We start from the raw sequence: 18,142 nt of genomic DNA on the forward strand, positions 1-18,142 counted from the left end.
GATTCTACAACTTAAAAGCTTCCTTATGAACAACCAGGCCAAGCTTCAGTGGGCTGCTGTCTAGTTTATGAATGCACTGCCTGCTTGGCCAGCTCTCCAGAGAAGGAACTATCTCCCTGTACATATATGAGTAACATCTCTTCCCAGCCAGGTCCTGAAGGCTCTGCCTCAATACCAACAATAATCAAGTGAATGGAAAGGACATTGTCTAACACCTCTCACTCATGTCACTTGTGTTCTGTTTTTACAGCAGATTCTAGTCTTTCATGTTTTCAGGGCTAATGAGACAAGTCCAAGGCATGCCCCATCAGGCACTTCCATGCACTACATGAGATTCCAGTCTTCAGAGCTGTGTAATGGCAGACGTGGAAGTGCTTGCAAATGATGGCACTGGAAAATCTGAACCACTTGAAAGCACACCTCAAAAAATGCCCAAGTGACCAAGGGCACCACTGAAACTACAGGGGTTTGTGCCATCACTGGTTTTCCAAGGAGGAAGGATAACACCAGCTCTGAAACACATCTGAAGAGCAACACTACCTCTTCTGGAGTGGAAGATGGACATCTGTCCTGCTGCCCAGAGGTCACAAGCCAGATTTCTCTCATGAGATGACATGCTTCTTTATATCCCCATATGGATTAGGCTGCTATGGAATGTAAGGAAGTGTGTGGTTTCAGGGAGACATCACCAGTGTCCTCTGCTTCCAGCATCTGCAAGGAGCCAAATGCTTTTCTGTAACTGGGTTTTATTACAATCTGACTTTGTCAAATATAGTCAGGTAGCTTATACTCACTCTACATAGTGTCCATGGAAAGCACATAGGAATCTGAGAATATAGCATAGCATAGCATAGCATAGCATGGCATGGCATGGCATGGCATGGCATGGCATAGAATAGAATAGAATAGAATAGAATAGAATAGAATAGAATAGAATAGAATAGAACAGAACAGAATAGAATAGAAATAACCAGGTTGGAAAAGACCCTAGAGATCAAGTCCAACCTATCACCCAACAGCACCTCATCACCTAAACCATGGCACCAAGCTCCCCATCCAGCCTCTTCCTAAACACCTTCAGGGATGGTGACTCCACCACCTCCCTGGGCAGCACATTCCAATGGCCAATCTCTCTTTCTGGGAAGAACTTCTTCCTAACATCCAGCCTAAACTTCCCCTGGCACAGCTTGAGACTGTGTCCTCTTGTTCTGGTGCTGGTAGCCTGGGAGAAGAGACCAACCCCCACCTGGCTACAACCTCCCTTCAGGGAGTTGTAGACAGCAAGAAGGTCTCCCCTGAGCCTCCTCTTCTCCAGGCTAAGCAACCCCAACTCCCTCAGCCTCTCCTCACAGGGCTGTGCTCCATACCCCTCCCCAGCTTTGTTGCCCTTCTCTGGACACATTCCAGGAACTCAACATCTTTCCTAAATGAAAAAGGTTGCAGACTCCTGAATCCATGCAAATCATCGAATCATAAAATTGTTAGGGTTGGAAGGGACCTCAAGGATCATCCAGTTCCAACCCTCCTGCCATGGGCAGGGACACCTCACACTATATCAGGTTGTTCACAGCCACATCCAGCCTGGGCTTAAGAACTGCCGGGGATGAGGCTTCCACCACCTTCCTGGGCAACCTGTGCCAGTGTCTCATGGGGAAGAACTTCTTCCTAACATCCAGTCTGAATCTACCCATTTCTAGTTTTGTTCCATTTGCCCTATTCCTATCACTCTCTGACACCCTAAAAAGTCCCTCTCCAGCTTTCTTGTAGCCCCCTTTAGCCCACAAGAATGTCTGTTTGGAACCTTCTCCTCTCCGGACTGAACAGCCCCAACTCCCTCAGTCTGCCCTCATAGGAGAGGAGCTGCAGATCTCTGATCATCCTCATGGCCCTTCTCTGGATACCTTCCAGCATGTGTCTTCTTTAATGGGATTAAAATAAATCCTGCAGATGTAGGATTGATCAAAATGGATTCAATACTCTGCCCCAGGACAGTAATAGAACAGGCTGCAGAAAGCTGTGACACAGTGCAAACAAAGCAGAGACTTTTCTTCCTAAATGTGTATCATCGTAGCTCAGCATAGACTTGCCATGTACACAAATGTCCTTTCCACTTCTCAACTCTGCTTAATTCTTTGCTCCAATAACACTGTCTAGAAATTAACTCATTGTAGTTTTGGGGTTTTTTTGTTTTGCAGACTGCAAGCCTGGGTTCATTGCCTATGACCCAACTAGATACCTCCAGACTATCCCCAGGCCATCCTGAATAACCTGTTCCATGGATCTGTAGAGCTCAAATCATTTCTCATGCATTGCTTTCTTCCATTATAGGCCAAATACTCAAAACATTAGGCAGTCTTCAATCAGTCTTCATTTATTTTAAGCAAGGATCTAGGAAATCTTTAGAAGCACTACAGCAAGGAGGGCTGTTGTTATAGCATCATGGATGTATCATAGCCTAGGTTTTGAAAAGGTTTCAGACCTCCATTCCCCATAGGAAATTGTAGGAATTCTGCCCCAAAATATCTTCACCAAACCTGATCAATGGTTTGGAATTAGAGAAGAGTAGCTTTAGACTGGATGTTAGGAACAAGCTCTTTACCATGAGGGTGGTGGAACACTGGAACGAGTTGCCCAGGGAGGTGGTTGAGTCCTCATTCAAGGTCAGGCTTGACAAGGCTCTAAGCAATCTGATCTAGTGGAGGATGTCCTTGCTTCACTGCAGGAGACTGGGACTAGGTGACCATTGGAGGTCTCTTCCAACCCAAACCATTCTATGATTCTGTGATCTAGTTAGACTTGCCTATGCTGCAGTGACTCATGTTCACAACTTAATTTTAACCTGTCTATGAGAAGTGCTGCTAGCAGGCAGACTTTGTAGCTCAACAAATTCATATCCCTGCATTTGTCCAACCTCCAGGCCAATTGTGCACTTCAAGCTGGCCACAGTCTGCTGTAGACAGTGCTGGAACCAGCTATCTTTCGTCACTGTAGCTCATAGTCCTTGGCCTCATACTCCAAAGAGGCTTTGACATATGGGAGTCCAGGTTTTGCTGTCTACACCACTATGAGTTCACCAAATAGTGCCAGCAGCTGTGTTAATGCCCTCAAATCAGTGAACAAAAAATGACTATGCAACTCTCTCACCTTCTTAAACAGATGGCCATCTTCAAGCTCCTTACTGGGAATGGTCCTTGGCCTGCCTTAATTCCCAAAATGAGCTTGGGAACAGTTAGGGTCAGTGCTAGTTGACACAGGTCAAAACTGTCTTAGCAACTGTGCTAAACACAACAGAAACCACTGAGTTCCTGTGCTTGTGTCTTGGCTCTGTTTGATATACCAATATACAGACCTTGAAACCAGTGACATTTATGTTCCTCAGTCACCAAGATGCTCTGCCAAATTTCAGTCTGAATCAAAACCAAGGCTCCTTCATCTGACCCAGTCTCTGTGGTCTTCTAAAGGTGCTTCAGATGTAAACATTGTTTAACTCTGAGGTTACAAAGCCTAATTCAGAAGAGAAACAGAGTAGAGGAAAATTCTTCTTCTTTTCTTTAATCTTAACAACTAGGCAATGAAAAGGCTGGCAAGGGTGTGAATCTGAACCTCTGTTCTCTCCCTGGCTTTGCTGATCAATGCATTGCTCATGTCTCAAACACATTTTTTCCTTTCTGCACCTGGTGGTCTTCTCACCTCTAATGCATTGTGTAGTCTGTGGAGATCTGGGTTTTATTTGATTGCCTAAAATGATAACATTGGAGACACCCTAAGAATAGCTCACTGGCTTCCAGCGCTTCTTCAAGTATGTCCTGTGCCATACCTGCATGTCACATCCTCTGGGTCCTCAGATGGTGCCAGATGTTTGTGTTGGCAAATGAAACCGACTCCTCTGACTGGTCACCTGAACCTACCCCTAGTTTTGACCAGCTATAGGAATTTGGGCTTTAAATCTGGAGTGGAATCCCATCCCTCCTTTATTTTCTGCAGCTGTCTCCAGCCTGCATACTCCTGTTCCACCAGAGCCTGCAACTAGCATTAACTCTTGCTGCACGGCGTGGACCGGGATCAGGTTACAGACACACACTTGCAAGGACACACGAGAAGAAATAAAGCAGACTTCTCAGGCAGGCATGGGGCTAAGGTTTAAGAAAACTTACAGCCTGGCTGAGGGTCAAGGCCACTGTTTTAACCCCATTCCTCCCTCCCATCCTCTAGCTATCTGCACCCAGACCCTGACTGAAGGTGAAAATATCAGACAGACTAAGGACCGGTCTAATTCTGCTTCACTTCCATCAAGTTTGCAGCAGCCTAGAGTTGATGGGAGAGTGCATGAAGTGAATGTTACAGCTGAAGGGTTGCCTGAGCTGCTCTTTTGGCAGCAAGCTTGGTATCTCTATAGGGAATACAGAATTTATGTTGCTGGTGCTTTCCTTGCTCATGAACAGCCTTGGTGAAGCAGGGAGAAGATGAGAAGCAGTCTTGAGGTTACTAAGGTTAATATTCCTTCAAGGTCAAGCAGTGAGAGGGCAAAGGGAGAAAAAAAAAGAGAAATAAAGAGGGAAAGAAAATCCTCCTAATTAAAATGTATTTCAGAGGAAAAAAAAATGTATCAGGTCCCTTAAGAAACACATGCACAAGGAAAGGGGCCTGGGCACAGGGTTAGAAAAATGCAGCTTTTGTCCTGGTTGGAAGCTGCCCCATTCCTCCCTGCTTGTGGTCTCTGGCAGCTGTCTCCTCGCTGAGGCTCCCAGGTACAGCTGGAGGTCTCTCTGAAAAGCGATGCCTGACTGACAACTGGCAGGTGACCCCCCTTCAATTGACAAAGGAGGTGGCTTTCCTCCCTTCCTCCCTCCCTCCCTCTCTCTTCTTTTTTCTTTTATTTTCTTTTTATTAATTATTTTCCCCTCTTTTTCCCTTTTTTCCCCCTTTTTTGTGTGGTTGGGTTTTTTTTTTAAGTATTTAAAAATTATGGGGAAAAAAATAGGAAAGAGGAAAAAGAGGGAAAGAGAAAGCAGCAGGAAGGAAAGAGTTGTATGAAAATAAGTCTTCAGGCATACACTGCTGTGGCTCAGGATCTAACAGGCTGCCCAGGGGGGTTGTGGGGTTCTTCCTCTCTGGAGATATTCAAAACCTGCCTGGATGCATTCCTGTGTGATTTAGTGTAGGTGATCCTGCTCTGGCAGATGGGGTGGACTGGATGATGTCTAGGTCCCTTCCAGCCCTTAACATTCTGCTGTTCTGTGATGGGCAAAGGGCAATCCTGTCAGTTTCGGAAGGCTTTAATCATTACCCATGTCCAGCTGAAGACTAGACTCCAAACCAGGCCCAGAATCTATGAAACATATAATCACAGCCCTGGAACTTGGCTTCTGGGTTTGTCCTCAAGCCTAAATACTATTCACTTAGGCCTTGGTGAGAAATTCGCTCCAGTCCAGACAGCCACCCAGGACCTGGGGTATCACATGGACCCTGTGCACAGACCAGTTTTCCACCAAAATGGATGCACCAGAGATCACCTTATTGCTCCCTACAATTACCTGAAGGGAGGTTGTAGCCAGGAGTGGGTTGGTCTCTTCTCCCAGGCAACCAGCACCAGAACAAGAGGACACAGTCTCAAGCTGTGCCAGGGGAAGTTTAGGCTCAAAGTGAGGAGAAAGTTCTTCACAGAGAGAGTTGTTGGCCATTGGAATGTGCTGCCCAGGGAGGTGGTGAAGTCACCATCCCTGGAGGTGTTCAAGAGGGGATTGGATGTGGCACTTGGTGCCATGGTTTAGTAGTCATGAGGTGTTGGGTGGCAGGTTGGACTCGATGATCTTTGAGGTCTCTTCCAACCTTATTGATTCTATGGTTCTATGATCTAAGATGCAAAGCGGTGAGGCCTCCTAAGCTGGTGTCCCTGCACCATTCCTCTCTCTCTCTAAGCAAAGATTTGCACCAGTGCTTCTGTCTAACCTGTCTAATTCTTCTTCCAGGTAAGGCACAGCAAAGCCAAGCAAGTTGTGTGGTCAGGAGCTATGCTCTGCTCTGGCTGGTCAAACGGAACCAAGCCCATCTTCCTCGGAGGTTTGGTCCCCTTCAACCAGCTACAGCAGCGTTGAAAACATCAAGCCAGGAAGGTACACCTCCCTCCACTTCAACATGACCCCACCAGCCCTTCTGCCTGGATGGATCTGCTGCCCCTCTGAACATCTCCAGGGGTGCATCTGGGTATGAGCCACTTGAAAAGGTCTGGGATAGGGTTTGGGGTTTAATAAGCACCACTGCAAGCTTGCTTGCCCCTGCAAAGGCACATCCACGTGCCAGCTCCAGCATTGCCACTGGCCAAATACGTCACACACAAGGCTTACTGGGTTTGTAACATTCAGCAGCTTGTTAAGTCAACGTGGATCCACAAGGCCAGGGGTGATTGTTTTAAATGAGAAGCAAGGAGACTCAGACTAGGTATAAGGAATAAATAATTTATGCTGAGAGTGGGGAAACACTGACACAGGTTGCTCAGGGAGGTGGTAGAGGGCCCCATCCCTGGCAACGTTCCAGGTCATGCTGGCTGGGGCTCTGAACAACCTGATCTAGTTGAAGATGTCTCTGCTCACTGGAGGGAGGTTGGACTAGATGACCTTTAAAGGTCCCTTCCAACCCAAACCACTGCTGTGCCTCTGAGATTCTTCACTTCTCTTTCCCTCCCAAAGATCCTCCCCTCCCCTCTTCCTGAGCCCTGCGAGCCCAGGTCGTTTGTATTCAAAATCAAAGGAAAACCAAATAAATCATAAAGAAGAAGGATGACATATCCTTGAAAGCACACTGTGTCTGCATGTCTTTTCTTAGGTATTTAATGCTGAATTAAGCTATAAATAGCCACAATCTACAGGGTAAAGGTTTGTGGCCCACAGGAAACAACACATCAGTCATGCCATAGCCGCTTAGCCCACAGCTCACACATCCCCTCACACAGCTTCGTGCAGGGTGGCTTCTGAATCTCCCCATCCACACCACACTGCAGGAAAGGAGGAAAAACATCCACAGAACTTGTAAATGGCTGTGCTAACAGGGCCTGGCCTGTTCTCTTAGCTAGGTGATAAGAACCCCAGCGTGGAGGCAGTTGGAAGGGACGTCTGAGGATCATCCAGTCTAGCCCCCACTGCTAAAAAGCAGGGTCACCTAGAGCGTGGTGCACAGGATCACATCCAGGCAGGTTTGGAATCTCTCCCAAGAAGGAGATTGGATCTCACATTAAAAAAAATAATCTAAGTGAATTGAGATGAAAAGTGAAAATCCTAGATTTATAGAACCTGAACCCAGAAACTGAGCTTTAGCAGTGGGAATGCCATTTGAGATCACATCCCTTCACACAACAATTCAACATATATGTAGAATCATACAATCATAGAATTGTTAGGGTTGGAAGGGACCTCAAGGATCATCTAGTTCCAACTCCCCTGCCATGGGCAGGGACACCTCACACCACGTATCAAGGAAGCCCAAAAGCACAGAATGTTAGGGTTTGGAAGCGGCCTTTAGAGATCGCAGTGTGCAACCCCCCTGCCAAAGCAGGATCACCTAGAGCAGGCCACACAGGAATGCACCCAGGTGGGTTTGGAAAGTCTCCAGGCAGGAGATTCCACAACATCCCTGGGCAGCCTGTTCCAGAGCTCTGCCACTCTTCCTTTAAAGAATTTTGTCCCCATGCTGAGGTGGAACCTCCTGTGCACCAGCTTGTACATGTGATTCCTTGTCTTAACACTGGGCATCACCAAAAGGAGACAGACACCTTCATCTTGACACTCACCCCTCAGGCATGGATAAAATCCCCTCTCAGCCTTCTTAAGGCTTAGCAACCCCATTTCTCTCAGTCTTTCTTCATAGAATCATAGAATTGTTAGGGTTGGAAGGATCATCCAGTTGCAACCCCCCTGCCATGGGCAGGGACACCTCACACTACAGCAGGTTGCTCACAGCCACATCCAGCCTGGCCTTCAAAATCTCCAGGGATGAGGCTTCCACCACCTCCCTGGGCAACCTGTGCCAGTGTCTTACCACCCTCATGGAGAAGACTTTCTTCCTAACATCCAGTCTGAACCTGAATAAATATACACATTTTTACAATGTATATGTACACTTTATTTCTAACAGCTACTACAAGCATGAATTTAGCTAACTTCAGATAGCCAACTCAGTAAGTTGCTCCCCATCTTCACCCCACCAAAACAAAAGTAAATGAATAAATGCATATCAACATTAGTTCATTACATTCACCATCCTTGCTGCCCTTATTTTTTGCTGGATGGGTGGGAATGAGGGAGAATGGAGCCAGCATGCACAAAATAAGGACTGGCATCAGGTGTCCCAAGCAGCTTGTGTCTCTGCTACAGGACCATGATGCTCCATGGAGGTCCATGTCTTCCAGGTCCCTGCATTTTCCCTGTGGGGATGCACTGGAGCACAACTTCATTTCTGCCAGGTCTCCATGGATAATGTCACAGGATCAGAGGCTCACAGGATGTTAGGGGTTGGAAGGGACCTCTGAAGATCATTGAGTCCAACCCCCCTGCAAGAGCAGGACCATAGAATCTAGCACAGGTCACACAGGAATGAATCCAGATGGGGCTTGAAAGTCTCCAGAGAAGGAGACTCCACAACCCCTCTGGGGAGCCTGTTCCAGTGTGCTGTGAGCCTCACAGGGAAAAGTTCCTCCTCATGTTGAGGTGGAACCTCCTGTGCTGTAGTTTCTATCCATTGTCCCTTGTCCTATCACAGGGTGCAAGTGAGCAGAGCCTGTCCCCTGCCTCTTGACACCCAGCCCTCAGATATTTATAAACATTTATTAAATCCCCTCTCAGTCTTCTCTTCTCCAGACTAATCAGCCCCAGGGCTCTCAGCCTCTCCTCACAAGGCAGTGCTTCAGTCCCTTCATCATCTTTGTAGCCTTCTGTTGGACTCTCTTGAGCAGATCTCTTGAACTGGGGAGCCCCAAACTGGATGCAATATTCCAGGTATGGCCTCAGCAGGGCAGAGTAGAGGGGGAGAATAACCTCCTTCAATCTGCTGGACACACTCCTCTTAATGCACATTTCACAGTCCTAAAGTCTCTGGAGGTTTCAGAGCACTTCAGGCAAACTCCCAGTTTGAAAAAGTTCCTGAAGATGAGTCAAAAGGGGATTTCTTTTTTTCTTTTTAGCATCTCATATTTCACTGCACCTCCACTCTATGCAACTCAGTTTTGTTCAGCCTCAGCACTGCCCTCTTAATGGCCTCACCAGGGCAGAGTAGAGGGGGAGAGTAACCTCTCAAGTGTGCTGGACACACTCCTCTTAATGCAGCCCAGGATCCTACTGGCCTTCTTGGCCACAAAGGCACATTGCTGACCCATGGATAACTTGGTATCCACCTGGACTCCCAGGTCCTTTGGAATACCCAGCCACACAGGGCTGACAGTGCATGGCAGAGGGGACAGTGGCCAAGACAGTGCAAAGGACAGCGGCTTCTAAGTCCGACACCACATTGGCATGGGGGTTTCCAAGAGGCAAGGAGTATGCACATCATGTGGGATTGCTGGACCTACTGAACCTAAAAGGTTTAGCAAAGTCAGGTCAAAAGACAAACTGTTCCAAGATGCCCAGATTTCCCCTCTTATGGCAGAAAGACAAATTCATCATGAGCAAGAGCTGTGTCATCACCGACAGTTCATGGATCTTAACCACCAAATGGGCAGAGATACCACATTTCACAGTCCCAAAGTCTCTGGAGGTTTCAGAGCACTTCAGGCAAACTCCCAGTTTGAAACAGTTCCTGAAGATGAGTCAAAAGGGGATTTTTTTGTGTTTTTTTTTCTTTTAGCATCTCATATTTCACTGCACCTCCACTTTACACAACTCAGTTTTGCTCAGCCTCAGCACTGCCCTGCAGAGACACCACACCTATGCCATGAGCCAACAGTGTGCCCAGGTGCCCAAGAAGGCCAATGGCATCCTGGCCTGCTTCAGAAATAATGTGGCCAGCAGGAGAAGGGAAGTCATTGTGCCCCTGTACTCTGCACTGCTTAGGCTACACTTTGAATACTGTGTCCAGTCCTGGGCTCCTCAATTTAAGAAGGACATTGAGATACTTGAAATGTGTACAGAGGCTGGGGAGAGGTCTGGAGCACAAGCCTTATGAGGAGAGGCTGAGGGAGCTGGGGTTGCTTAGTCTGGAGAAGAGGAGTCTCAGGGGAGACCTTATTGCTGTCTACAACTACCTGAAGGGAGGTTGTAGCCAGGAGGGGGTTGGTCTCTTCTCCCAGGCAAGCAGCACCAGAACAAGAGGACACAGTCTCAAGCTGCACCAGGGAAGGTTTAGGCTGGATGTTAGGAAGAAGTTCTTCCCAGAAAGAGAGAGTGGCCATTGGAATGTGCTGCCCAGGGAGGTGGTGGAGTCACCATCCCTGTGCCAGGTACCAAACGACAGGACAAGGGGTAATGGGCATAGGAAACTTCATGTGAATATGAAGAGTTTTTTTTTCCCTGTGATGGTGACAGAGCCCTGAAACAGGCTGCCCAGGGAGATTGTGCAGTCTCCCTCTCTGGAGATACTCAAGACCTGCCTGGTTGTGTTCCTGTGTGATCTGTATAGGTGATCCTGCTCTGGCAGGGGGGTTGAACTGGATGATCTTTCAAGATCCCTTCCAATCCCTAACATTCTGTGATTCTGTGAAAACCTTTGTCTAGAACAATAATGTGCACCAGCAAACAAGGCTGAAAAAGCCACCCCAGCAGGTTTTGTTTGTCTCTTGACGGAGGGTTAGGCAGGCTTAAATCCCATCCTGTTTTACACACAGATTTTTGCTGAAGTCCCATTTAAGCAGGTGTCTGAAATATGCAGGCTTCTCTAGCAACCAAAACCTGAGATAATAACAAGCAGTGACTCCAGTTCACCCAGAACAGTCTTTCCAGCCACCTCGCATCCCTCCTCGGAAACACACAGTGCCAGCCAGTGCTGCCCTTCCCTTCAAACACTTCGCTTTCTGCTTGCCTTTAGTTTTTTTCCCCTCCTTGTGTTTGGATGCCTTTGTGTTTTGTAATTCATAGTATCAGCATCATAGAATCAGTCAGAGTTGGAAGGGACCACAAAGATCATCTAGTTCCAATCCCTCTGCTATGGGCAGGGACACCCCACGCTAGATCAGGCTGGCCAGAGCCTCATCCAGCCTGGGCTTAAACACCTCCAGGGATGGTGCCCCAATCACCTCCCTGGACAACCCATTCCAGGGCTTCACCACACTCATGGTGAAGAACTTCCTCCTCACCTCCAGCTTGAATCTCCCCACCTCCAGCTTCATTCCATTCCCCCTAGTCCTATCACTACCTGAGATCCTGAGAAGTCCCTCCCCAGCCTTCTTGTAGGCCCCCTTCAGATACTGGAAGGCTGATACTGGAAGGCTGACTGATACTATACTATATAGTATTGTATATATATATTTATATAGTATTATATATATAGTATATAGTTTGACAGTGTGAAGAAAAATAAAGTGTGTGAAATTAGAAATAAGTGACTATTTAACTTTCTGATGTGATGTTCCCTCTTGGTTCCCTCCCCTGTGTGGGAATTACTGGTCAAAGTATATCTTTCCCATTTCTCCTGCATCCCAGCATCTAATGAACCCAGAGCTTCCATCAGCAGATTTCTAACCATTGCCACGAATCAGAACTCATGAAGAACACCAACAACTGTCAAATGGAAAAGTCTTTTTGAATGCTCAAAGCTCAAAAGTTTTCTTTTGTGATAACAGAATCATGCAATGTTTTGGGTTGGAAGGGAACTTTGGAAGCCGTCTAGGCCAACTCCGTGCGCAGCAATCAGGGAGGTCTTTAACTAGATCGAGCTGCTCAGAGCCCCCTCCAGCCTGACCTGGAATGTTTCCAGAAATGGAGCGTTTTTAACTAGGTCAGGTTACTCAGAGACCTGTCCACCCTGAAGTCACAGAGGTTATAGAATCATAGAATGGTTTGGGGTGGAAGAGACATTTAAAGGTCAGCCAGTCCAACCCCTCTGAAGTGAGCAGGGGCACCTTCAACTTGATCAGGTTGCTCTGAGCCCCTGCCAGCTTCACCAGGAATGTTTCCAGGCATGGGGCTTCTACCACATCTCTGAGCAAGCTATGCAACTGCTTCATTGCCTTCAGTGTGAAAAATCCCAACTCTTACTTTTGTCTCAATCTCCCCTCTTTTAGTTTAAAACCTTCACCTCTTGTTCTGTCACAACAAGCCCTACTAAAACAATTGTCCCCATCTTTCTTGGATGCCCACTTAAGGCCAGAAGGAGGTCCCCCTGCGACCTTCTCCAGGATGAGCAATCCCAACTCTCTCAGCCTGTCCTCATAAGAGAGGTGTTCCAGCCCTCTGATCATTTCTGTGGCCTCCTCTGAACACACTCCAACAGGTCCATGCCCTTCTTGTGCTGATGGCTCCAGAGCTGCATGCAATACTCCAGGTGAGAGTCTCACCAGAGCAGAGCAGAGAGTCAGGATCCTCTCACTCTTCACGCTGGCCACGCAGCTTTGGATGCAGCCCAGGATGCAAATGGCCTTCTGGGCTTCAAGACATCCATGCTCTCTTCAGGATTGTTGGACTAAATGACCTTTAAAGATCCCTTCCAACCCCAAACATTCTATGATTCTATGATTCTATGGTTATGAGATAAGGAAGACAATGATGAGTAATTCAGGGGGGAAGGGGGAAAAACAGTAATTCTTAGAATTCACTGATTTCCTTTGTTTTCAGAAAATGCAAATCTGACCCCATTTTTATTTACTGCAGTCACCTTGAAGTTGAAACTACTTTAGAAGCAAGCTTCAGCAAGTCTGCATTAAACACACTCCTTTACACAGCACATGAAAACAGGATGACAATCCACCTGGAGAATATTCTACCCAGACAGGGATGGGTGCAAAATAAACTGCACATGAATTGGGGATTCATTACCACAACTGTGATTTTTCAGCAAACATTCTGGCCTGCATCAGGAGCAGTGTGGCCAGAAGGAGCAGGGAGGTCATTCTCCCCCTGTACACTGCGCTGGTTAGGTCACACCTTGAGTCCTGTGTCCAGTTCTGGGCCCCTCAGTTTAGGAAGGATGTTGACTTGCTGGAGCATGTCCAGAGAAGAGCAACGAAGTTGGTGAGGGGTTTGGAACACAAGCCCTATGAGGAGAGGCTGAGGGAGCTGGGGTTGCTTAGCCTGGAGAAGAGGAGACTCAGGGGTGACCTTATTGCTCTCTACAACTACCTGAAGGGATGTTGTAGCCAGGTGGATGTTGGTCTCTTCTCCCAGGCAGTCAGCACCAGAACAAGAGGACACAGTCTCAAGCTGTGCCAGGGGAAGTTTAGGCTGGATGTTAGGAAGAAGTACTTCCCAGAAAGAGAGATTGGCCATTGGAATGTGCTGCCCAGGGAGGTGGGGGAGTCCCCATCCCTGGAGGTGTTCAGGAAGAGACTGGATGGGGTGCTTGATGCCATGGTTTAGCTGATGAGATGTTGTTGGGTGATAGGCTGGAGTTCATGATCTCAAAGGTCTCTTCCAACCTGGTTTATCCTATTCTATTCTATTCTATTCTGTTCTATTCTATTCTACTCACCTTGAAAATTTCAAAACAGATGAGTTCTGTAAGCTTGATCAGCAGGTCCATACCTTTCCCAGCCCAGAGCTGGACACAAGACTCTATGTACAATGCTTTCCTCTGTTTCTGGGAGTAAGTATCTTGTTTTGAGGTCTCCTGTGTACAGAGAGACTTCATTTCAAGTATTGGTACTTCTAAAAGGGTACAAACCCTCAGAAATGAAGATTAGCCACAAAGATGATTGTTTCTGGGCTGTTGCCATCATAACTACTTGGTCATAATTATATGAATAGCCTCTTTAGCCCACAGAGAATCATTTCAATGTTTTTATTCTACTTGTGTGATAGTTACAGATGGATACAAACTGTGTTTTAATTCTGTGCCAAGGAACTCTGTCCAAATAAATGCATGACCATCCTGCACAAGCAAACTGGGAATGCTTGCCCTACCTGCCTGGACCATATTTAAGGCCCCTTCCAACCCAAACCATTCTATGATTGCATGCTGTGTCAACATGAGAAGACACAGACAGAACCTTAACAATAGTTCATCTGGACCATACCCATGGCAGATAGTCACAAAGAGCACTCTTCCCAGAAAGAGAGATTGGCCATTGGAATGTGCTGCCCAGGGAGGTGGTGGAGTCACCATCACTGGAAGTGTTTAAAAAGAGACTGGATGAAGCACTTAGTGCCATGGTTTAGTTGATGAGATGGTGTTGGGTGATAGGTTGGACTTGATGGTCTCAAAGGTCTTTTCCAACCTGGCTAATTCTCTGTTCTGGAAGATGTAAAATATTTGCTTGCAAAAGACTTGATCAGGAATAGCTTACTTGTTTCATCATATAATTTCCTTGTGAAAGATCATTGAAGTAGCTCACCAATGTGAAGTTTGATTTGTAGCTGCAGCTACAAATGACAAGAACAACCACAACTACCTGAAGGGAGGTTGTAGCCAGGTGGGGGTTGGTCTCTTCTCCCAGGCAACCAGCACCAGGACACAGTCTCAAACTGCACCAGGGGAAGTTTAGGCTTGAGGTGAGGAGAAAGTTCTTCACAGGAGAAGTTGTTAGCCATTGGAATGTGCTGCTCAGGGAGGTGGTGGAGTCACCGTCCCTGGAGGTGTTCAAGAGGGGATTGGAAGTGGCACTTGGTGCCATGGTCTAGTAGTCATGAGGTGTTGGGTGACAGGTTGGACTTGGTGATCTTTGAGGTCTTTTCCAAACTTGTTGATTCTATGATAAGCCATCCAGCCAAGGACCTGTGTGGCCACAGTTCCCACAGATGTTTCTAAACCCTCCTCGTTGCTAAGAGGTCAGTGTCATTTGCTAGAAGAGCTTAGAATGCAGTGTACAGACAGAAGGCTTGCATGGATCACTGAGGGATTGCAATAACCAAGTTCTGGTCATTGCTTCCCAGTTGCTCATCTGGGAATTGAGAAATGGCTGTTTTCACCCACCAGAGAAGCTTTGGGAAATGGTGATGGATTATAGGCAATGCTGGAGATCTTTGGGCAGGATGATGCGTGAGGACCTCTCCTGGGGCCCCAGCAACTCACAGTGGAGTAGCTACTCCTTTGTGATTCCAGACTAGGGACAGGAGCACCCAAATATAAAGGTGTTTCTTTGCATTTTCACTCCAGTGTTTCCAACCACTTTTCCCCTCATGTGTCTACATCTAGGCATTCATACAGGAGTCTGTTCTCCATCCCAAAAGCAACAGAAGCATTTTGGTTTGAAACCCAGTTTCAAGATAATCACTTGCATCATTTTCAGTTCTGAACTGCTGTCCTTTGAATTCTCCTTGTTCAAAGTACTCAAGAGCTTAAGAGGGGAAAAAAGGATTCAATATTAAATAACATACATCTGCAATCAACCAAGTGAGGATTTGGGGTTTAGGGAGAGAAATAATTAGCAAGGACCACAAACTGAGCTAAAGAGGCTGATATATGTGAAAAGCTTGAATGACTGATGACAAATTAGAATCTAAACATACCTTTCACTTTCATAAACAGGCTAAGATCATAGAATCAAGCAATCATACAACAGTTTTGGTTAGAAGAGGCCCTAAAGATCATCTAGGTCCATATCCAGCCTAGTCACAAGCACTCACATATTCCCTGGGCAACCTGTTCCAGTGGCTCACCACCCTCACAAGAATTTCCTATAGAGTCATAGAATTGTTTCAGTTGGAAAAGACTTCTATGGTCATTGAGTCCTTGTACATAATCTAGATCTCCCTTGTGTTTTTGTAGTCTGAAGTCATCACTTCTTGTCCTATCACTACATGCACTTGTAAAAAGCCTCTCTCCAGCTTTCCTGTAGAGCCCCCTGTAAGTACTAGAAAGCTACTGTAAGATCTCTCCAGAGTTTTCTCTTCTCCAGGCTGGACAACCCCAACACTTTAGTCTTTTCTTATAAAAGAGGTGCTCCAGCCCTCTGATCATCTTTGTGACCCTCTTTTGGCCTTGCTCCAAGAGGTTAATGTCCTTATGCTGGGTGATCCGTAGTTGAACACAGTACTATAGTTAAGGTCTCGTGGGAGCCAAGTAGAAAGGGGAGAATCACCTCCATCAACCTGCTGGACAAGCTTCTCTTAATACAAGTTGGAAGAGATCTTTGAGATCATTGAGTACAACCTATCACCCAACACCATCTCATCAACTAAACCATGGCACCAAGCACCCCATCCATCCAGTCTCTTCCTAAACACCTCCAGTGATGGTGACTCCACCACCTCCCTGGGCAGCACATCCCAATGGCCAATCTCTCTTTCTGGGAAGATCTTCTTCCTAACCTGCAGCCTAAACCTCCCCTGGCACAGCTTGAGACTGTGTCCTCTTGTTCTGGTGCTGGTTGCCTGGGAGAAGAGACCAACCCCCACCTGGCTACAACCTCCCATCAGGTAGTTGTAGACAGTAATAAGGTATCATCTGAGCCTTCTTTTCTCCAGCCTAAGCAACCCCAGCTCCCTCAGCCTCTCCTCACAGGGCTGTGCTCCAGACCCCTCCCCAGCTTTGTTGCCTTTCTCTGGACACCTTCCAGCAAGTCAACATCTTTCCTAAACTGAGGGGCACCATTGCATTTCTGAAACTCTCTTTTAAGAGACAGCCAAGTGTCAGATTGAGATAAATCCCAGAGGGCAAGTTCTAATCTCCTGGGCGAAATCACGCTCAATCCTCATGCTCACTTCAGACCAGGAAGAGCTGGGAAATAATTGTTTGGAGCCTAGCAAAATCTTGGTACCAGCGTTCTGTTTGCCTAATTCAGGCCTCGTGGAAACATTTCAAGAGGTTTCTTTCCTCCTGAGACCCTCTCATCCTCCCTATGACAACTGCACACAGACGCATTCACGGCTTAAAATAAACCATGGAAAGTTTTTTCTCCGTCACCACTGCGACGCTGCTCTACGCTAGGCGTGTTTGAATGGTTAACTATTCACCTCTCAAGTGCTGAGGTAACCCAAACCACTGACACATTTAGAGTAGATAAGTCAAGATTTAGGGGCAGGCTGGTTGAACCTGACCTTCTGCTACCTCGCACGCTTTAGAGCTCTAACATTGGAAATTGAGCTGACCCACTTTAAATGGATATTTCAGTAAATGGCAGTAGAGGAAACCCCTTCTGAGGGAGCCATTTCCTCTACCCTCTGCATCTCTAAGAGGGAAACTGAACAATGCCTTGAACTTTTCAAGCATCAGCAACTTTAAAACAAGCTGATGTAGGTTATGACTATCCCAGGAACCACAAACTGAATTCTGCTCTTCTCTGCGCCCTCCTGCGGACGGCACAAGTTGAGCACAAAGATTGGAGCTGCATGTAAATATTAAGCAGATTTTAGGAGCACACCTCATTTGCATGATTTTCATCTGAAATGGTCACCGAAATTAGACCTGAGAAGAGGCCTGCAAGGCTGCTACATGGAGTGCTGCTTCATGGTGCGCATCCTAGCTACTTGTAACCCGCAGACAGAGCAAAGCAACAAGAGCAAAGTGGTGATTTCCTTCCTAAGAAAGAAATGCTAGAGACCCCTCAACATTCACCTTCTCCTTTCTAAAGCTAAGCCCCTTTGACAAGACTATCTCTGAAATTCAGCCTATGAGCAGCATCAAGACCCTTGTGGCTGTCCATTGTCCACCTTCTTCCAACCCTGACTGATTCTGTGATTCTGTGGAGGTGGGGAGATTCAGACTGGATGTGAAGAAGAAGTTCTTCACCGCGAGAGTGGTGAAACCCTGGAAGGGGTTGTCCATGGAGGTGCCTGAGGCCCCATCCCTGGAGGTGTTTAAGACCAGGCTGGATGAGGCTCTGGCCAGCCTGATCTAGTGTGAGGTATCCCTGCCCATGGCAGGGGGGTTGGAACTAGATGATCCTTGTGGTCCCTTCCAACCCTGACTGATTCTGTGATTCTTTCCAGGAACCTCATCAGAGAAGGTGGCAGTAGCTTGTTTATTACATCTCACAGTTCCTTATGGTCAGCATCATTAGCTGGGAAGCTGCAGCCTGAGAGAACTGAGTCCATTCCTCTCTCTAAGTGCCAGGCTTTGTACATTCTAG

The sequence above is a fragment of the Dryobates pubescens genome, chromosome 3 (assembly GCF_014839835.1).
Source record: "Dryobates pubescens isolate bDryPub1 chromosome 3, bDryPub1.pri, whole genome shotgun sequence".
Taxonomy (NCBI): domain Eukaryota; kingdom Metazoa; phylum Chordata; class Aves; order Piciformes; family Picidae; genus Dryobates; species Dryobates pubescens.